Genomic DNA, 23,612 nt, shown 5'->3' on the forward strand with positions numbered 1-23,612 from the left:
AGGCAAAAGATGATGTCAGCCACCCCCATGGCACCATCTCCTTCTGCCAGAGATATTTCAGAAGAAATTCCTCGGCTCTGAAGTTCCACATGTTGTGAGGCAGGTCAAGGGTAGGACCATGTATTGTTCTTTCCCAGGACATCGAGTAGGAACTCCATCAAAAAGATAATACGGCCCCAGGCTGTGTTACCTCTTCTATTTCCCTCCCTCTCCAACCCTCTGCATAGTGTAATCCCCTTCATTAGAGGTTCCAGGGACAGACAATGGTAGAGAAGGTCCTAGTATCATAGCTCTAGTGCACTTCCAGGGAGAGCTATGTTAACCATGGAACCAGTGCTCAGCACTGAGCTTGAAAGTGGATCAACACAGAGTAGAAACCAGAAGTGAAATCCTGGTCCCACTGAAGTCAGTTCTGCTTCTTCCCCTGTAGGGGTGAGCCATAAATAGAAGATATTGCAGGAAATTACAGGGGGAATCTCACAGAGTTTTTATTCGTCTGGTTCCTTCGCCCCAAGTTTTGCTGTGAAAGAGGGTGATATAACTAATTATAATTATACTCAATTTTTAAAAAGGCCTAATTTTAAATGATAGATAACCAAACAGATGTTTTCCTGTTAAAAATAAATAAATAAATAAATAAACCCCAACCCTGTTGTCTTTCACTCCTACTATTATTGATTTTTAATATTTATTGTATTATAATAGTTTGAATGTTTCAATTTGTTGAAAAAAAAGTTGAAAACCCCACAATTGTCACATTGGTTGGAAATCAGGAGTCCTTATTTTATGCCATCAGTCTAATATTATACAAAATTTTTGACAACGATAGAATTTCTATAAAACTCTGCTGACAGACCTTCACCTCTTCTGCTTTTATCAGATACATTAATATTTAATTTGAAAAATATCAAATTCTGTATCCTTTGTTGAATATTCATATCTGGTTATTTAATCTATCTATCTATCTATCTATCTATCTATCTATCTATCTAGTGCTAAATGAGCCACACAAGACTAGGTAGTTTTTTTAACTCTTTTTTTTTTATGCCAGTGGAGGTTATTAATATGTATTAAGGATTTTACAGGCACTGAATATTAAGCCACAATCAATGGATAATGTAAACAGTTAAACATTTTTCAAGTGTATCAACCTGGTCCCTCTTAAGCAGAGCTATGATATGTTAAATATCAACACAGCTGGGATAGCTAGAGAGAGAGAGGAAAATTACATCCTTCCATGTACTTGCACTTTGTTTGTCATTAGTGTACCACATTTATTAATTGGAAACAGTGATTTCAAAAAATTTTTTAATTAGATTTCATTTATTAAGTATTTTGAATGTATTGCAAGTTCTCAGTATTATCATGTATGATGGGTGTCTATAAAAGTATATTGTTTGTCCACTTATATTTGTAAATAAAAAATGAAACTTAAGTTGCTTTAAAAATAGTCGTAAAGCAGAATTTAAGATTTTGAATCTCTTCTCACCTGTTCTGACCATACTTTATGTCCCCTTTGAGAGAGACCAAAGAAATAATGGGCTTCTGGTTACTAGACAAAGAATTATTACTGGCAATGGCACCATTCCCATTTGTCAATACATGGGACCACAGTGCTTACACATCTCATGTTCTTTCTTTTTCATGATGTTATAAAGAAATAGGAACCTCAGCAAAGCCTCTAGTATCTGGGACAAAGACCTATTATTGCTAGTAGTAATATAGCCATTTGTCACTATATAAACCCTCAGAGCTTATACATTACACCCTTACTTTATCTTCAAGCTATAGAAAGAAATAGAGGGAAAGGAATTGGATTCATTTATGAACTCTCATGGCTCAGTTAACCCCTTTAATTGGCCCTAGAAGCGATCACCAGAGTCAGCCATTCATCCACACTGTAATGAATTGTTCTGTTTCTTGTGGAGGTGGATGGCACTAGTGAAAGGGTATAATTTCAACCTTTTCATCAGATGTTTCTGATTGGCTTTAATCCTTAAGAATTCTAGTTCAGGTCTGTTGAAGTTATTCTCTGTTTGCTGTCAGCGGTTGAGGTGGTTGCCCTGGATTTAACCATGTGAATTGTAGATTGCCCTTTCAGTGTAAATAGTCATGAGGAGGGGCCTGAAAGGAGAGAAAATCAGTGTCCCCAGGTGTAGTTTCCTTCAAATCATTCAGGCGGGGGGAAGACTTGCCTCTTTCCACAGAATGTGACTCTATTCTCCCCCAGTCTCTTCAGATGCTTGTGGATTAGGGTCCTTTATGTGGAGGAACAGCATTTGCACCAGCCATTGGTGAATTACCTTAAATTGAGTCAAAATCCAATCTAACCAGAGGGCCCACAACAAATTGAATCTGCTCCCCTTTCAGCAGGAAAGTGTTTGTGACTCTTGTGCTTCTCTCATTGATTATGACACATAAGTTTCCTTTATCTGAACATATCCTCACTATTTCACAAACACCAAACAGAAATCACCCACCCATACAGTACAACCTTGCTAATTCACACTTTGCTAGTCTCCACACTTTGTAATATAGCTTCTACTAAAAAAAAAAAAAAAAAGAGGGAGCCTCACCCAATTGTCAGCAAAAATGGAACTGTTGTGCAGTCTAAAATTAGTATGTACTATTCTTTTTCACAAAAATATTCATGTTATCTTTAGAAGCACATTATGTAATTTAGATTAAACTACAATTGTTGACTGTCTTATTCTGAGAATAAAAACAGTAAAATAATATTGTGATAAAGGGCAGGGAGAAGGTGTATGTGTGTGTGGGGAGTCCATATTGTGATAGTACACAATAGGAAGTTACATTCAGTGTGCACAGTTACCGAAAACCTCATACTGTGTACACTATGTTGCAGAAACTGAGGGGTGGCTAGATGTTCTCTCTCTCTTGAGTTCTTGGTGTCAGATAATGAAACAAATGTGGTGCATGTAAGTTAGGGTTGGTATGGGAAAACTGAGACACAGAGAAAGAGATGTAACTTGCCTGGGGAATATGTGATGTAGTGGATTGGGTGGGGAGGGGACAGGAATTCAAGGAATATGGTTGTAGCCTGGATTCTGATGCTGTTTTGCTATGAGACCATGGACAAGTCACATAACCACTTTGTGACAATCTGTAAAATAGAGATATAAATACTTATTTACCTACCTCATAGAAATTCTGGGAAGATAGATTAGCTAATGTTTGTACAGTAGATAGAAAATCTAAACCACTGTATATAGTCATTATTAACACTTAGCCTGAAGGAGCCGAGAGCACTCCTTTCCAAGGAGAACACCCCCTCTCCCATCCCATTTTAGCACTACAAGACTGGAGGTGGGAACAGGAGTTTCTCAGCATTGAGAACTAATGAGAAGGGTTGGTGCACCAGATGTTTTGCAGAACCATTTTCTGCAGAGAGAAGCAAATGGAAGATCAAGTAACCAAAGCAGTAACAGAGCTTTTATGCTCAATTGGAGGGGATGGCTCAGGGCTTTAACATCAGGTATGAAATATTAGTTTCTCTGGAGCCACAGATCAAATCTACATCCTTGATGTAGAAAAAAATTAGTTCAATTTGATTTACTGTATGGCTTTTTGAAACATAGGGAATGATTTTCAAAAGTGTCTAATTGACTTAGGAGCCAAGTCACATTTTTCAAAAGTGACACTTTAGAGCCTAAGTACCAGTGACTTTCAATAATTTAGACACTTTTAATTTTTTTTACCCGGGATCTTAAAACTGAAGTCCTGTCTGATCTGTGTGGTTATTAAAAAGTTTGTGATGCATTTTGTAAGAGACAATAGTGTCTCAGTATAACTATATGAAGTTTCACCACTGGCGAGTGATTCATAGCAACCTGTGTAGCAGATGGCTGCTGTCCTCCATTTGCTGTTCGCTGATGCTGTTGTTGCTTTTTATGTATGATAGGTAAAATGTTAATCTGTAGAGCATATCACAATTCAAGATCTAGCTACCAAAGGTCCATCTTTTGTTTATGCACTTTCATGATAGCTAAGATCATTTCCTTTGCTAACACACCCTAGTGTGCTCTTGGAGGTTCAGTAGAACCACAGTATTTCTGTGGTGGACCCCCAGCTGTGGAACTTGCTTCCTCTACCAGGGCCTGAGTTCACCGAACTTCAGCGTATGGGCCAACACACATCTTTTTGGTCTGTCCTTTGATTGTAGATTGTCAATGGTTTATTTATGGTTGTGTGTTGGTGTTGAAGGAAGGGACTTTTGTACTGCCTGTTGTGGACCCTGGAATGCTTTTCTGCATTTAATCAGACATATGCCCAGAGGCTATAGCGATCATTGCATAAAAATGATGAAGGAAACAAATCCAATGAGAAAATTTGTTCTGGCAGCATTTCTGTCCAAGGTGAAACCAGAAAGTACAAGATATCGTGCAAGAAGTCCTGCTCATACTTGGTTTTCAGACCAAAGAGGTTTTAATAAAAATACCTGAAGGTCTGGAGGAATATCTAAACAAAACTTTTGGAGCTGTGTCTCCCAATCAGTTTTTCTTTTACTGATCCTTCATGTGCATTTGTTGTACAAATCTGCTTCTGCCTTTCCACTCCCCAATGAATAATTATTTATTTCAGGAAAGTAACCTTTCTTGATAGCCTAGCCAATATTATCTTATCAAATATGTGCACTTTAACAATATATCATTGCAAAGGAGAACACCTCAATACAGGTAAGTGTCAAGTTTCTGAACTTAGTTAAATAATTTATTAGAAACTTGTAAAGCCATCAGACCTCATATTTTGTATCATTGGTTAGAAAATAAATGATGCAGACAACTTAACTGGCAACAACTCTTACCTAATAATGCTGGGGTTCTGTTCACATAGCATAGACAGGTCCTTTACAAGTACCCTTCTTCCCACACACGTAATTCTGCCAATGCACCTCAGTTCTAGTCTATGACAGTTATTCTAATACTGAAGATCTTTTGAGCAGAGACTGCCTGTCATGAAATTTCACAATGGATTTTGTTGGGGACAATTCTGGCCTCAGATGAGATTATCAGACTTATTTTCACTTGTTGTCAATGCAAAATTCTGAATGTAAAGCAGTTGGCTTTGAATATCAGCATTTCCAACCGTTTTCACACTCCGATATCTGATATACCCATTTATTTGATGTTCTGTGTTGTTGTCTTGCTGTCTGGAGTGGCTCATGACCATGAGTGCCAACCTCAGGGCAGACTGTCAAGAAGTATGAACCCATTGTATGTTCTATAATTAATATCTCCAACCCAGTAACAGATGTGTACTCCTCAATCATTGTATCAGCTTACCATGGAGTCACAGATGGTCCCCTTGGGCATTACAGTCTGTCTTGCAAGCCAGGCAAGCTGGACTTAGTGATAGTTGGTTGCAATACACCAAATATCACAAAATTTTCACATTGCTACCAGTCCCAAGAGATCAGTCACTTACCCCAGGTCAACTTGTACTTTAGATCAGTGGTTCTCAAAGCCGGTCCACTGCTTGTTCAGGGAAGGCCCTTGGCAGGCCAGGTTGGTTTGTTTACCTGCTGTGTGCGCAGGTTCAGCCAATCGCGATTCCCACTGGCCGCGGTTTGCAGCTCCAGGCCAATGAGGGCTGCAGGAAGTGGTGCGGGCTGAGGGATGCACTGGCCGCCCTTCCCGCAGCCCCCATTGGCCTGGAGCAGCAAACTGCAGGCAGTGAGAGCCGCGATCGGCCGAACCTGTGGACACAGCAGGTAAACAAACTGGCCTGGCCTGCCAGGGGCTTTCCCTGAACAAGCGGCGGACCAGCTTTGAGAACCACTGCCTTAGATCTCATACCAGAGACAATCCTATAGTAAACTATCTAAGGATTTATTAACTAAGAATTCCCTTCTTCTTCTAGAATTCTCTTCCCTTCCGTTCCCCCTTGCACAAAATCTCTTCATGGTGTGAGGGGGGCAATTAACAAAGTATATGTATTGTGATGTTCCACAATGGCCCATTTAGTTTTGATTGCCCTTCTTGATGGGCAGGAAATGATCCCTCCTGACTGGATTCACAGTTGACGAATAAACGTTTTTAAACAAAACCTTAAATATTGCTTTACAGCATGTGATAAAGATATTATAGGTGAGATTAATGCATGCAGCAGTTTACAAACATTTCATAAAGGCTAAACACTAAACACATTGTTATATGTCCAACATCCATCATAACCATACTAACACACAAGTGAAACAGACTGGTTCCCAGCAATGAATTTGTCAGTGGTCTGCTGAGGCCTGAAGTTATGAGGAGGTGTATACCCCATACAGGCCCTGAATAGGTTAATGTGGACCAAAGAGGCCAGTTCACATACCTGGCAGCACCTGCAAGGGAGAGAAAACCAGGCTTAACTGATGATGAAGCCAGCTGGGTAGGGGCTGGATGCTGATTAAAAAGCCAGAAAATTGAGAACAGAAGGGACTGTGAGAACTCTCTGGGAATAGAGAGATGGTGAGGAGGAAGCCTTGGGGGAGAATAAGTTCTGGGATCTTAGCCTGACCTGAGGAGGCTGGCAAGCAAGGTATAAAACAGCCACTGGGATGGAGCAGGCTCTGGTGGGGTGTTCTGAAAGAAGGGCAGAATTTGGATTGCCAGGAGGAGTGAGGGGTGGACTAAATCATGATCTGGTCAGAGGGCTATGTTATGGGAAGAGAGACCACCGCATCGATGGAATGACTGTCCTCAGGGGGCACTGTACAGGGAGAGAGCCTCTACACCACACCTGGCCATGAGGCGGAGCTCCTGTAGTGAGTGAACCCCTTCCCATGTGTACATAGGAAAACATGCATCCATGTATTAGGAACATAGGAATTGTCATACTGAATCCAACCTACCATACGTCTAGTTCTGTGTCCTGTCTCTGAAAGTGTTCAGCAGCAGACATTTCATAGGAATGTATAAGAACCCCACGGCAGGCAGATGTGGGATAAGATGCCCCCCAAATTAGGTTTCATTCTCATCCAATTGTTAGAGATTGGCTTAGGCCCTGACGTATGAGGTTTAATATCCAAAATATTTATTATGCTACATATTATTGTTATCCATGTAAATGTCCAATTACTTTTTGAAGCATCCTAAATTTTTGCTTTCAGTGACTTCATGTAGCAGTGTGTTTTACAGGAAGGCACGCATACATGCAGACATTTTAAAAGTAGAGCTGGTCAGAAATTTTTCTGACAATTTTTTTTCCATTGCAAAATGCCAATTTACCATAACTGAAACTGTTTGTGGGAAAGAGTTGGTTTTGATGGATTTCCCATTTTGGAAAAAAAGGCTTAACATTTTTCAAAACAACCCACTTTGAAATGAAAACATTCTGGTGTAACATTCTTGGAGAATACTATATTTAAGATCAATATTAAAGTATTCACTCAGAAAATTAGGCTTGAATTCAATATATTTTCTAGGCCATATAGAAAAATGAGTTCTGTGAATATGAAATATTTTCAGTTTTCTCTTTCTCTAAATTTTCTTGTTTATCTTTTCTATTTTTATCTTTCTCTTTCCTTTTCCTTAACTAACTATGGGGATCTAACCTCATTTTCCAGCTCAAATTCTTTCCACGGTGAAACATGATGGTATTTCTCAGAGTGTGAAAACTAATCATCATACAAATGTACAATTCCTTTAAATACTCAAGCCAAAAATGGGAAGATTTATTGCACCCTCATTTTGGGTTTAGGATATGTGCGTATGGGATTTTCTTCTATTCCACAAAGAAAGATTAGGTTTTGTGAATAAAATTTTCAATTTTTTAAAATCCAGTATGCACCCTTTCTCAGACCAGGCGAACAGATCTATGGAGAGTTTCTCTCAATATAGAATATCTGTAAAGAGATCTGATAATTATCAACAGAAATTTTTAATACCATTAAACATTCTCCAGAGTAAAAAAAATATATATGTACAATGCATGCCCTCCACTTAGCTGCCCAGATAATTCATTTTCAAACTGAAAATTTGGCAGATCCAGTGGAAGTGCTGAAGTTATTAAAGCTTTGTTGCTTACCAGAAAACCAGCAGTACAATCATGTTGGTTTGTGGAGTGCATAGCTAAGCTTCCAAGTACTCCTCTGTGTCTCTGCACCCACAGCATAAGGGAGATCTGCCTTTGCTGTGTGTTCATGGTTTCCCTTGACCATGACAAAGCCCCCACAAAAATGGATTAATGGAATCCAGATGCTGTAGATAATAGTGTGAACCCATTGTGGACTCTTTTTCCTCTGGATATGCCTCAATCCAAATTTGCATGGAAACTAGTGCTAGTTAATACACCCTGAAACTTCATTATATGAAGCTACTGAATAAAGAATAACTTTAGGGTGAGTCTCTATGAGCAGAAAAATGTGTTTTTTCAACTGAGTTAGTTTAACATAGTTGAAAAGCCCTTATAAGATGCAGGCTAACCTGTGTAAAGTCAGAGTAGCTGGCCATATTGTAGCTAGTGCAGGAGCCTAGGCATCAAATGCATTAGCCTGCATCTTTACAGAGATTTTTAATTTTATTAAACTAACTCAACTGAACGTGAAGATCTGTGGGATTAGAACCCCAGTCTACAGAGCCTGAGACAGATGATGGTCCTACATCACTACTGGGAGAATATGCAAAGCCTTATCCAAGGAGCTCTGTGGAGATTAGGTGCTGCAGGAAGTACCACTCATAGGTTTTCAGAGTGACAGCACTCAGTGGTCCGCTGAGTGGACCGTGCTCACTATTTAACCTTGGAGGGTAGCCCAGGAAGTTGTCTAAGTAGCCACACTATTGGTTTTCTGTGACTCAAGACCTCACCTTGCTTTCTGGTCTCCAGTCTTGACCCTAGCCTGACTGACCCTGACTCTTGCTTATTAATCCTGGCTCTAGTGATTACTCCAATCCTTGCCACTGACTCCTGCCTTGTGGCTGTCGACCTGTGGACACCAGCCCAGTTGTGATCACTAGACAAGACTGCATATGCCCCAGTCTCTTACACTGAGCTAACACAATTGGAAAACATGCACTTTCTGCCCATCAGGAGCTTATTGAGACTGGGAAAACCAGAGTCCAGGAAGTTCTGGTAAAACAGCTCTTGCTGTCCAGGGGCCAATGAGAGCTGGTAGGTTTGAGCTGCAGTAGTCATCAGATAGATGGTCTGCGGGTAAAAGGAATGGAAAGCTTGGTTTCTTCTCTTGGCATGGACAAGGAAAACAAAGACCCCACTTCCAAGAGAAGAGTAAATAAGAAAATCTCCTTGATGAAACCTGTGCAGTTTCCTTTCTGTTGTTTGTATTGTGGAGCATTGGGTCTTAAAACATCGCAAGTAATTCAGGCAATGGCAGCTGTATCACTTAATGTTAAAGATGTGAAAAACATGAGATTTTCCAAGCTTGGGTCAATGAGCTGTACATACCTTTCTCCCTGCCTTTATTGCAGCACTCAATCCCATTGCCATTTCTCCTCTCTACACATCTTTCTCCCATTGCCTAGCACATGACTAGGGATCCCAGATGCTATGGTAATACTAATTAATAACAATGATAGCATCTGCATTTCTGGAATTCTGATCTGCACATTTAGGGTGACCAGATGTCCCAATTTTATAGGGACAGTCCAGATATTTGGGGCTTTGTCTTATGTCTTATTACCCCCCAACCCCGTCCCGATTTTTCACACTTGCTGTCTGGCCACCCTATGCATATTAGTGCACTAATAATGCAATGTATATTGCTACATTATTGCTGTCTGCTGAATGGTCCCTCCATGGACTGGGGAAATTCTGTACTAACTCCAGTGTTTGGGCCACTTGTTCTGATAATTAGACCAACCTAGGGGAGAGTTAAATCTTAGTGAGTCTAGTGCTACCTAATTCCAGATCATAATATTTTTGTGTGGATTTATCTATTGGTTGGTTGGTTTATAAATATTATAGGTATCATGTGTATATGTGGGTTTAAAATTGTTTGTATTCAGTTTGTTAATACACACAGTTATACAACTCTCTTACTATTTGTATAAGGGAACCATCAATCTTGTACAACACTGTGTAAGGATCCATCGAGAGCTGGCAGAGAGAGTACACATTATTTAGACATCCATCTTTTGGTTGGGAAGTATATGGAACTAGAGAAAAAGATACTTAGAATGTCTGTTTTCTGAATGAGACTTTGATCTTCATATGATAATATATATTATCTAAAAAGGAATAATTAAAATACTTACTATTGTCCAAATCCTGAAGTCCTCCTTAAGTGTTTATTCAAGACTTACTCAGGCAGAACTCAGTTTATTTAAGACTTACTCAGGCATGATAGTGGATTCAAAGAGAGTCTTATTGACCGCATGACTAAGGACTTATGAAGGGCTTCATGATTTGTTATTATTATTATTATTATTATTATTTATTATTGCTGCTGCTACTGTAGTAACTAAAAACCCTAGTCAAGAACCAGGAAGACAGTGGTCATCACTTAAAATTTGGCGTATGCATTTATACTTAGGGATTACAGATATGAATACTTGGAAATTATTTTTATTGAATTCTTGGACAACACACTATTTTAGGAGTAACAGTAAACGTAGCTTCAGGGCTTGTCTACAAGGGGACATCCAGGAAAGTTAACTCAATTTAACAGGTGTGAATTTGAAGAGGAGTAGTTAAACCACATTAACCCCAGTGGAAACAGTCTCATTCAGAATTAAAGTGGCCTTAATTTGGGGTATTGTAATTCACTTCCAAAGTGACCTACTGCTGTCTACTCAAGGATTTAGGTTGGTTTAACTACTTTGCTCAGGTTGTGGATTTTTCACACGCCTGACCAATGTAGTTAAACAGCCCTAATTTTCTAGCGTAGATCGGGCCTAATTCTTCTTTAATTTATCTTGCTAAATCTATGTAGAATTTTTCTCCACAACAGTCAAATTGTAGTCTTCTAATCACAGCAAATGTATGTTTTCATATTAAAAATTGCCCAGAAGATGCCTACATATAATAGAATTTTTTTTCTAGTATTAAATTCTACTTAACTTTTCTGAAATCTTTTCTTTAGGTAGCAGGAGCTAAACTCAGAGAAAAGAAGACTTTTTTTCTACCCTTCTTAGGATATGTTTTGTTGTAGTTGCATTCAGAACTCCCTCTTTGTCTCTCAAATTACTTTAATGGCAACTCCTTACTTAATCCCATCATCCTGCTTCCTTTTGAGTACCTGGCCATTTTTCTCCCCATATTAAGAATCATCTTTAACTAAGCAATTTGGGCAGCAGCTTTTACATAAATGCTACATTATATGCATTTTCCATTCTCACTGGAATGCCCGGAATGGATACAACTTGCAGGAACATGTTGGTTTTTTTTTAATATTGTTACCACACCTTCAGCATGGCATTATTTTTCATCAGAATTTATTTGAGAGATGTGGTGTTGCCAATTCCTATGACAAGAGATGGTGTTTTTTGTAAAGGTCCAACTCCTAAAAATCGTGACTGTGGGAGATTGTCAGCTTTTATTATTTTTTAAAGTAAATTTCTAGTTCTGATAGCTGCAGAGAAAAAATTGAATATACGACCCTTATAGGTGATAGAGGAAGGAAATAAACCCCCTAATTTTTTTTTAAAATCATGATTTCAAATCTAAGCTCATGATTTTTCAAGGAGTAGGTGCTTGCAATCCTGGGGGTGTTTATCACTAATTATAAGGCTCATAGTTCGTATTCAGTTCAGCTGATTTTCTATCTGCCTTCTCCATCACTTCATTCATTACCTTTTTGTGGAGTTCACAAAAGAATGTATTGCTTCAAATTTCTCCTCCAAGGACATCACCATTCTCTGTGTCTGGGGAGGTTTTCTTTCAGCATACTTCTGAAGGTTGGTTCACTCTCTTCTTCCTTACTGTTAATGTCTTCAGTGAGTGCTCTAATTGATGTAGATGCTTAGCCTATTACACTATGTGTGGTGCGTACCAGACTGCGATATAAAGAATTCTATTACAATTCAATTGTGTTTTCCTTTAGGCAAATAGACTTTTATAGTTGCCTGGGTGTAAAACAAAATAAATTTGCTGAAAACCTGTTGAGCTTTTTAAGCAAACTGAATTAGTGCTATAATGAGAGTTAGTTATTCCATGAGTGGAGTTGACTGAATCTACAGATATTCTGCCTTTTACTGAGGTCCACACTTTGTATGCATTATTGAATATATGTATATATATTTGATTTAAATTATATCTATGAAACTACAGGTTCTTATTTTTACTCTAATACCATAAAGAAATAACTTGTATCTCAGATACTATTGGAAGGTAACTTTTGCTTAATAATGGCTTTTCTTTGATGACCACTATAGGACTCAAGTATCAGAGGCGTAGCCGTGTTAGTCTGGATCTGTAAAAAGCAACAGAGAGTCCTGTGGCACCTTATAGACTAACAGATGTATTGGAGCATAAGCTTTCGTGGGTGTTCACCTGCTTGTTCACCCACAAAAGCTTATGCTCCAATACATCTGTTAGTCTATAAGGTGCCACAGGACTCTTTGTTGCTTTTCACTATAGGACTGTGAGACTTGCCTGAAGAATCAGACAGGTACCTGCTCTCAGTTTCCCTATAAGTGTTTCTATTGTTCTCTGTAGCCCCATTTCATCAAGATATTAAATTTTCTAATTTTAAGTATATAAGATATCCCATTGAAGTCAATAGCACTACCCATGAGCTTAAAATTAAACATGTGTTTAAGTATCTTTTTGAACTGGGGGTTCTAATTTAAATCCAAAAGCCATTGAAGTTAATGGGGGGGGGGGAAAAATCCACTGACTTCAGTGAACTTTGGACCAGGCCCCAAACCAATGTCTCCTGGTGGGCTTTAAGGAGGGTAGTTAATGATGTAGGCAACCTTATCATCTGTCTGGCTGAGGGGAAGTTTCTTGCTCTACTTATGGGATGTATTTAGTAAATTATACAGTTGGAAATTTGTACTTCAAAGGGAGAACTAAACAATTTCTTATTGCTGCATTACAAGCTGACTAGAAATCTCCCTTAAGCACAGTTAACTTCACAGGTTGGGAAACTACTCAAGGAATCATTTTAACAGGGTGACATTGAGGGATGAGGCCAGTCCACCCGTGATTGGTCAGCTGACTGTCAGCTCCCAGTTGGGGATTTAAAAGAAGGCACCTGGGCCCTAGAGTGGGGAGAGACCTGGTGAGTCAGAGCTGCCTGACAGTGCAGATGGAGTCAATCAGGAAAAGGGAAGGTCAGAGCTGCCTGGGAATGAAAGTTTTGGCAAGTGACATTGTTGTCTGAGCACAGGACAGAGACCAAAGGAGCAGCAGAGAGCTGCCTGGTGGAACCTGCAGAGAACAGAAAGCGCTGTAGACCTTCCCCAGGAAAAGGAAGGAATTGTCAGGAAGCTAGCAGAGGTGTGATGAGAGATGCTGGAGCAATACCTGGCAGGTGAGTGTGGTGGAGCTGCAGAGAGTTTGAGCATAGTGTGAAATTCCAGGGATGTACGTTGATGGACTCTTGGGGCTTGGTTTGTATGGTTTATATGCATGGGGATTTGTTTTGTATAAATTAACCCCACAAGGGCTATTTATACTCCAAGAGTTGGACTATTTCTGGGAACTGCTGAAGGGGAGATAGAAGCAGGCAGACTGGCCGTGCAGCAGCTTGATGCTGGAGGGTATCCCAGGTGAGGCTACCTTATGACATTCGAACTGTAATACATTTTTAGAAAGAGTAACTCAGCTGTTTTGAGAATGAAATTTATAATTTAATAGACTGGATGCAAGAATCATATATCTCATTCTTATTGTTTAGGAGCCAAGATATGTGTCAGAACTTCACAATCCTGCCCACTAAACCACTATAATATACCAAAAAATAAATGGTAGCGTCTTTTGTATAATGATCAGTTATATATAATATGAAGCCCTTGTAAGGATTTCAAAATATAATAGGATAAAATTGTTATTATATAGCTCTTTTCATTCTTGAAGCTCTCCCAAGAGAGCTTTACAAAATAATGAATAAAAAATGTTAGTGTAGCAATGTGTAGGCAAACAGCCGAAATTATGAAGTCTGCAAAAAGCTCACATGCAGCCTTGAACACTAAAAGCTGTTTCCCTGAGTCAGGGAAGATTAGCTGGAGCATACTGTTACTCCCTACTTTTTTCAAATAATGCCCCAGGATCTTTAACTTCCAGCTGGCAACCACCTGAGACAGGCCGGCGGGAACTGTTTAATAAGCTGCCTTTGAAAGTTGTCACTTTCTAACAACTTGCGTCTGATGAAGTGGGCATTCACCCACGAAAGCTTATGCTCCAATACATCTGTTAGTCTATAAGGTGCCACAGGACCCTCTGTTGCTTTTTACAGATTCAGACTAACACGACTACCCCTCTGTTACTTGACACTTTCTAACAGTCCCTCAGCTCTAAAATTGCATCCTGGAGTCAATATTGTATATGAGCCCAAGGCATAGTGAAGAACTTAAACCTGCAGACTATAATCTACTGGTCCAAAGGGGAGTTCTTCCAACTGAAGCATTCTGAAATACATGGTAAGTTCCTTGCTGTTTGGGTAATGACCCAAACTACTTTTCCTCTTCAAATATCATTAAGTCCCATTATATCATATAACAAAAGTTCATGAAAATAAGGAGTTTTTATTTCTGGTCAAAAGGTAGGATGCCAGCTGTTCTGCATTAATAGGGATATTCCACCACTCATGTAAATGTTCTTGTCCATTGGATCTGTTGATCAGAATGCTGTTTTCTGGCTGATCTCATTAAGCAATTGAACTAATGCAGTGTATAAGCTGCAAAAGATTGAGCTGATAGCCAGATAGCACAATTTGAGATAATTTAAATGTATAAGTGCTATTGCTGTTTGTAACAATTCAGACCATTTTCACAGAAAGTATGTTGCCTCTCAAGAGCACGTCTTTCACGTTCTAGAAAAGTGATTGTTGAACACAAGATCGCCCTTAGCAATATCCTTGTATCCTGGTTCAAGGATCTGAATGGAACAGAACAGCTTTAAGAATGCATTAACAAAAGAATACCATGAAAATCAGACCAAACTGTGTATATAGGAATATGTTAAGTAGAAATAGGAGGCTTGCAGTTGGTTATAAGTGAGAGCTGTTATTTACCCATTTTAGTGTGTAGTAGAGTGACATTGTAGATGAAATCCTGGTCTTATCAAAGTCAATGACAAAATTCCAACAGACTTCAGTGGGGCCAAGATTTCCCTGTGTGCATGTTAAATATGGGGTATCCTTGTTTTTGCTGAGTGACCACCTAATTCGAGAACGGTAAGCCACCAAATTGAAAAATGGGTTTGTTTATGCCTAGGGAATTAAATAATGTTCAAATACTGTTCATTGTCACATGTTCTGTTTATACTACATTAGAGGGAAAAGTTGTGTAAATCATCTCTTGGGAAAAATATTTTGCCTATGATTCCTCAGGGGGTTGTTATCCTGGGTGGACATTCTTGAGCAAGTTCTAGAACATCCACATCCACTGTGGTTGTGCCCCTGTGTTCTTTCTGTTCTGTGAAATGTCAAAGTAAATGATTGTGTTTATACTACTAAACATGTATTCAGTCATGCAGTTCTTATTCAGGCAAAATCTCCATTTACTTCACTTTGACTTTTTCCTGAGTAAGGTTTGCAGGATCAGTCCCCATCCTAAAGTTATAACTGTAGAAATGCAACTTGATTGATTGATGTCTGTTTGAAGTAGGAAGTACAGCTAATAAGTTATATTCCAAGACGGAATTGGGGCTGAGAATATATTGTCCTTGAAAACAATGCTAATGGAACAGGGTGGTTGCAAACAAACAACAGCACCCCACACACAACATATTAAAAATTCAGGTAAAGTTCCTGCACCTGGATCCCTCCATCTGCAGGACAGAAACACACACTTGCCCTGCTAACCTTATACTCATCTATATTTTCTTCATGGGCTTCTGATTACCACTCTCGCACGCCATACTCAGCATATTCATGGATTATCAACACACCCATCTCATGCAGGCCAGAAACTCAACCCTTATCCAGTCTATTGGAGAAAGATTTCATCATCTTGCATTTTCTTTTCCATGCAGTCCATGCATTAGGGCTTGGGAATGTCACTTTACAGATACTTTTCAGCAATCCATCTTTACCCCATTCATTTTAATCAGAGGCCATGTAATACCTTGGAAATAGGCTGTTCTGTTAATGTGTCTATGTTAACTTTCATCTAGTCCTTTTCAGTAATCTCTGAGCGACTTTTCATTATGTTTGACCACGTCTTTACTGTTGGTTTTACTTTTCTTAGGTGTTGGTTAAGGCCCCTGTTCAGCAACATACTCAGTGCACTTGACAGACAGTAAATATGTAGGTAATCCTACTGAAGCCAACAGGGCTAATTATATGCCCCATATCATAGGGATAATTTTTTTAACAGTGAGAATAATTAATCATTGAAACAATTTACCAAGGGCTATGGTGGATTCTGTGTCACTGAGATTTATTTGTAAATCAAGTTTGGATGTTTTTTTCCTAAAAAGATGTGTCCCAGGAATTATTTTGGGGAAGTTCTATAGCCTGTGTTATACAGGAGGTTAGATTAGTTGATCACAATGGTCCTTTCTGGCATTGGAATCTATGTATATACGTTTATTATATATAGTTTATTATATCTTAAAATAAGTTTATTAAAACATCTTTGCATATTCATGCACCCACATATTTCATTTCAGATAAACTCACACAATTGCAACATGTTTTTAAACTAACAGTGTGAGATGCAATGGAATCACTTCATATCTTTATCAGTCTCTTAGGCCTTGGCTACACTTACCGGCAAGTTCGACGGCTGGAAATCGAACTTCTGGGTTCGACTTATCGCGTCTAGTCTGGACGCGATAAGTCGAACCCGGAAGTGCTCGCCGTCGACTGCGGTACTCCAGCTCGCCGAGAGGAGTACCGCGGAGTCGACGGGGGAGCCTGCCTGCCGAGTGTGGACCAAGGTAAGTTTGAACTAATTCGAAATAAGGTACTTCGAACTTCAGCTACGTTATTCACGTAGCTGAAGTTGCGTACCTTAGTTCGAATTAGGGGGGGTAGTGTAGACCAAGCCTTAGTAAGGACACAGTTCACAAAATGCTGGGGTGCACATGGTACTCTTCTGTGCATATAATTGCTGTCAATACCATTTGTAAAAACAAACATAAAAGCTTATTTGACACATTGATTCTCCACAACTGTTATGCTGGAACTATTGTGATCTCTTCAAAGTATTTTGTTATAATAGCCAAATAGAAAGAAATAAGTATTCAGTCTTCACTTTGTTACACTATTAAGTATCAAATTACACCTTAAAATCAATAGTAAACAGTAAACGTTGTTAGCATTAGACTATTTTAGATTCTAAAGCCTTATATATATATATATATATATATTACTTGAAATACTACAGGATAGCTATGTTGCTAGAATTCTGGTTGAGGATAAGCACCAATGTAATCAGAACCCAAGAGAAAATAACTGCTTAATTACAGTGTTTCTGGCTATAAGATTACTTTTAAAGAAACACCTTTTATTATCTCAATGCTGAAAGGTTTCTGCTCTTGAAACAATAAGTATTACTTTTGTGTTTGTCTCAAAGATGCATCATGCAGAGTGTGATCCATACTTCACCATCGTATGCATTGGTATGAGCTCTGTAGGTAGTGGTTCAGAAAGTTCCATTTGTTTTAGCCTAACATGGAATTCGAATGGAAACCAGACAGATTCTGGCTGTTACAGGAAAGACTGCTGATCCAAATGTTTCAGGCATTTGCTGGGCTAGTCTTGAAGGAGTTTTCCACATAAATTATGTGTGAACTTTCTCTTGATGGAGCATGCTGAATTCTTTGCAGGGTACTTTAATAGTTGTAGACACTTTTTGCTCACTGGGATTGAGGTGTGAAGATAATGAAGATAAACTGCTAACCTGTGGAGGAGGAAAGCAACTCACCAGCATACTCTCTTGTAAATTTATCAATCTCAAAGCATAATGTCCATTGATTAAACTGGTAGAATATGCATAAAATTAAAGCAAGTAGAGTGGCTACCTATCAAAAGAGCAAGTGCAGTGATTAACTATCAAAAGAGAAAACCAACGGATTCATAGTCAATATAGAGAAAAAATGTCCATAAACTCAGACCAGACTACTTGATCGTATTCTGATTGGTTTTGCCTTTAATAAAATGTGCTTTGAGAAGCACAGCTGGATGGAACATTCCTCTCTGATCTTCAGCAGTTATGTGCTGACCTATGAATGACTGCCCTAATCAGTGCTTGAGAATCTTTCATGCTTAGATTCTTCTTTTTTTAAAAGAAAATTCTGCGGATAAGAGGGCCTACTGTTGAGAGAGGATAAATTACTTTGTTTTCTGCTATGCATATTTTATATGCATATTATGTTTTTTTTCAAATGTGTAAGAATACACTGGCACGCATTAAGACCTTGATCTTTTAATGGACTCCATGCTGATGGATCTTGAATTAAAGTCAGTGCGGGTCTCTCATGGGTGCAGGGATCAGTTCTCAGAGATCTGATTGCAAGATCTATGGAAGCACCTAGGAAGGATGAGAGAGGTTTTGCTTTTCTTGAACAGAATCATTACAATCTTCATTTTCTTTGTATACAACAACCAAGCACTACAATGACAGGCGTTAATAAAAACACAGATTTGATAGAATGTCTTTTTTTTTTTTTTTTTTTTTTTTTTGTAACCAGAAGAAAAGCAGCAACACAACTTTATGTTTAGGGTTAAAACCTTTCTTTTATTAATGCATAATACCAAGTGTAGTATCTCCTGTATGTGATAATCCCATTTGTGGATTTGTCCTAAATAGAGAAAGGGAAGATCATTTAGACTTAAGGCTAACAAAATTGCATACACCTTTACTGTCTAGTGTGTCCACCTTAACTTTGATTTATATTTATTTTTTCTTAAGGTATCTTATGTTTTATTTATTTATTTATTTTTTACAAATCCAAACTTTTAGCAAAGATAAAAGTGAATTATAATATCCTTGGTGGGCTAAACATTTTTATCATTAGATGATTTATGAGATGTACATAGACAAACAATGTCAGGAAAACTCTTTAAATAGTTAAGACAGATTAAATGTGAAGATTTTGAAGTTAGCTATATTATGATAATTAATAAGGACTCAAGCAATGCTGTGTGGCTCAAATAGTATCTTCTGTAGGGCTAGTATTTAAACTGCAGCATATAGGGGCACTGGAACAATTTGTACAGTGGGGTTGCTGAGAGCCATTGAACCAAACTGTAAACCCTGTATATGATCGCAACCACTTCAGGCCATGGGGTGTGGCAGCGCCCTTAGTTCCAGCACCTATGGCATTTGTGCTAGAACCTATTGTGTATGGAGCCTTGAAAACACAGAGGGAGTACACAGCCCAGTTTAGTTTAGTTGCAGTTTGTTCTTCTCAACAAATTTCAATTATTAACATACACAAAGATATGAAAAGCAAGCTTTTAAGTGAAAAAATCATTCTGTTCTTTGACATGAATGTGAGATTCTGACTGAAATATGAGTCTATTATTATTTATATTATCTATCGATATAGGCCAGCAGTGTGTTAGGAACTTCATAGATAAGTATGAAGACCGGGGCCTGAATCTGATATCTCCTACACCAATATAAATCAGAAGTCGTTTTAATGAAATTGATTGGGTTACCTTGATTTTACACCTGTGTAACAGTCTATTTAAGTGAATCTGCTCCCAATTTACACTTGTGCAAGTGAGATCAGACTAGAACTCAAGGTTCTTGCCCAAAGAGTTTACAGAACAGGCAATATACGAATAAAGGGATGGGAAACAGCCAGTCAGAATGACTGGATGGAGAAGTTTAGTACATCTTGATAGTGCCATGATTTTTGATTGACATTTTTTTAGTTAGATTTTTATGTATTAATTTACTTTGCATGAAAGTTGTTGGCACCTTGAAAGAAGTGTGTTTCAAGGAGACCCTTGAAAAAGAAGATGGTAGATACGTGAGAAACCAGGTTGAGATTGTGGGAGTATTCTGGGTGTTGGGGGCTGAACATCTGAAGACAGAATTTGGGCCTCAGAGTAAAATTTTAAGTTTTTATATACATCAACGTTTGCCTTTCTTGTTCTAGGGATGCAATTTCTTGTACACTGTAATTTTGTTTTGGCCAGAAGTGGCTCTGAATAACAATCTTGTGAATCAAAGTGTCATACATCATCCATATGAAGTTTCTTTAATGTTGTTGGTTAGAATTTGAATGTCAGAGACCTGTATTGATTTACATGTAAAATCAAGAGAGGAAGTCAGTCAGCAGAGCAGTGGGAGGTATCAGGAGGGAATCTTCTCAAGTAATCTGAACTCCAAACATCCTGGTTATTAGACAGAACTACTTGTACTTAAGAACTCCTCTGGGCACACAAATCAGTAACAACTGGTCAACCAGTTCTTATATGAGATTTAGTAAAGTCATTTTTTTTTAAAGTTTAGGTTATTGCTTGGGAAGATGCAGGGTATTTTCGTCAGTCAAAAGTAACCTTCTTGTAGCTCCTATTTTGCTAACTTGCTGGAGTGCATGCTACTTTGAAGCACTGCTGGGAAAATTAAACTGTGTAATATTTCCCTTTCTCTGAAACCACAAAATATAGTGCCTCATTTCCTGCTTTGTATCCAGTGAAAGGCATTCATACTAAAATAGTAGCACATATTACAAATAGATGTATGAAGATTGGAGTAAGTACTGAACAATGCAATATGCAATGAACCTGTTCATATCATTTCCCATGAAAGTTATGAAAACTATGAATACTTACTTTCATGATATTTGACTGTAAGGTTTTTGTGACAGGAATTTTTTCCCATGTATTATACCCAGCTTGGTGTAAAATAATGTGTGCAGTTGCAAGTTATAATATTTTTAAATGAAGCAAACTGGTAATTTCTCCCTCCCCAAATTGTTGCTTCGTTTACAATTAATTTTAGGTGCATTTTGTTATCAGGAAACTGAGAGGACTGAAATCTTGACTATAATTAGGTGAAGCCACCCTCTATTTCTTTTTTCACTGAGAGAATCCCCAATTCTTTGACACTAAAACATGTATCTTTATGTGATGAAGGGTCCACAACTAAACAAAAATAAAATCTTGCCTAAATTAAAAAGTACCTCATTAATTATTTTAGATATGATAGTACATACCTTATATTCAGCCTGTTAAAGTTTTGGGTCTGTTGTGAGAGCCAATGTAAAAAAACCTCAGGGCTAAATTCACTAGTATACCCCAAGTGCTTTGCACTCTTCTAGAAATACAAGTTATACATAAATATGGCTTATCCAATGCCACAGAATGCTTCTAGAAAGAATTTTGCTGCTGGACGTGCTGTCTTTTAGATCAAATTTAAAGCTGAGGTCCTGAACACATGTAGTTATAAAAAATCACACAGGGGAACTTTTCATAAAAGTCCCTCTGGCTGAGTTTACCATGTTTATGGCTACTTTGCATCTCTGAAATAGCCATGAGGCACTGGAATGTATTGTTGAATCTTGCCATCAGTTTGAATTTAAGAGCTTTAACTGTGTAGATGGTAGTGCAATGATGCAACAAATTAACAAACTCCCATTCTGCTGAACTGAACATTCTAAATAGTTTTCTCCTCAAAAATCTCATTAGTCAGAGGTTTTATCAAATGCATAAATAGGTATCTTGACCAACATCTCTCAGGACTGAGTTTTTTGCACACTATGCAGTTTCTAAGTACTTAAACTCTGATGTTAAAGCTTATTTTATCCCTATTTTAATGATTTTAACAATTGAAAAAAATTATGACCCATTGCCACTTGACATGGGTGCCACATTTCAGGAAAGATGTGGGCAATTTGGAGAAAGTCCAGAGGAGAGCAACAAAAAAGATTAAAGGTTTAGAAAAGAGGACCTATGAGGGAAGATTGAAAAAAATGGGTTTGTTTATTCTAAAGAAGAGAAAACTGAGAGGGGACAGAAAATTTTTCAAGTACATAAAAGTTTGTTACAAGGAGGAGGGTGAAAAGTTTTTCTGAGGATAGGACAAGAAGCAATGGGCTTAAATTGCAGTAAGGGAGGTTTAGGTTAGACATTAGGAAAAACTTGCCAACTGTCAGTTAAGCACTGGAACAAATTGCCTGGGAGGTTGTGGAATCTCCATGGTTGGAGGTTTTTAAGAACAGGTTAGACAAAACACCTGTGAGGAATGGTTTAGTTATTACTTAGTCCTGCCTTAGTGCAGGGGATTGGACTAGATGACCTATTGAGTTCCCTTCCAGTCCTAAACTTTTATGATTCTATGGAGAAATCACAACTGGAGTGACTATGACTATTTTTAATTTAACTTTTAGTAACATCCTTTTCAACAATACCTTTCATGCAGAAGAATCACAACACTCTATATAAACTTTATGTTGTATGAAGGGATAGCCTCATGCAACAGGCATTGCAGAGTCCTGTAGGATGAACTTAGTAACTGTTTGGCAATAGAAAGCATCACAGGTAGAGACCTAAACAAGTTTAAGGAGGAAGGGAGAAACAATTTATCCAGCTGAGACAATTTTTTATTGATGTAGGTGGACTACCTTATTAAAATTAATATTTGGCCTGGAAATTGGGGTTGACTCTTAGTCTTGTGAAAAATGCTTGTGATCAAGACCTTAGTTTCACATCTCATTTGAATGAGAGTACGTCCAACAGCAAAGTACTTTGAAATATTATATTATTGCAAAGGTTCAATACTAATTAACTCTTTACTGAATGCACAACTGATAATGAGCATAAATTATATCCATCATGATTTTCATAGGTATTTGGTGGTATTTTCTAAAAGGGATAGAAGAAAACATGCTGATGGCAGGGTCTGAATACTGAGTACTCGATAGTGTCAGCCTTCATTCATAGATACTTTACTGAAAAACAGGAGGAAACCTAATGGCAAAATTATCCTACTCAAAACTAGTCAGGAATACACACACAAAAGAAGAAAAAAACTGGACAGGGTAACAGTGACATTAATGGATTTGCCCCCGTGTAACTGAGAGCAGAATCTGACCCAATTTGTGTCTGCTATAACTGCATTTTATAAGTCTATTAAATTGATTTCCTTTAATCTTAAATACTAAGGTCTAGATTGTGACTTGGACCACACCTCTGCAGGGGAGTAAGAAGGCTACTCAGACTCTCAATTAAATGACTTATAAAGTACCACAATTGCAACAGAATATACAGTTAATAACCCTGTGTTGTTAAATACAGATGGCTACATGACTGAAAATAATTTTGCATTATTGCTTTTCTGGCTAGCCTATAGTTTTTATCATCAAATTGACCAGCTATCTATTACAGAATCAAAAGACCACATTGACATAAAATAGGAGACGTGCAACAGAAAACTGCTGTTGATGCAGGGCTTGGCCAAAAATTGCCTTTGATTAGAAGATATTTAAACTTAATCAACATTAAGAAGTTTAGTGGGAGTTGGGGTGCTTATCACCTCTCTCAGGATTAGGTCCTTAATGTAGTAGTTAGGACATTTATTTCC

General features: G+C 38.1%; 1 protein-coding gene across 12 annotated transcripts in view; it reads left to right on the forward strand.

Annotated features, from left to right (window-relative positions):
• GRIK2 (glutamate ionotropic receptor kainate type subunit 2) overlaps positions 1-23,612 on the forward strand; it is a 584,958-nt gene that overhangs the window by 228,488 nt on the left and 332,858 nt on the right. The window lies entirely within an intron of this gene.

Source organism: Chrysemys picta, chromosome 3 (assembly GCF_011386835.1).
Source record: "Chrysemys picta bellii isolate R12L10 chromosome 3, ASM1138683v2, whole genome shotgun sequence".
Taxonomy (NCBI): Eukaryota; Metazoa; Chordata; order Testudines; family Emydidae; genus Chrysemys; species Chrysemys picta.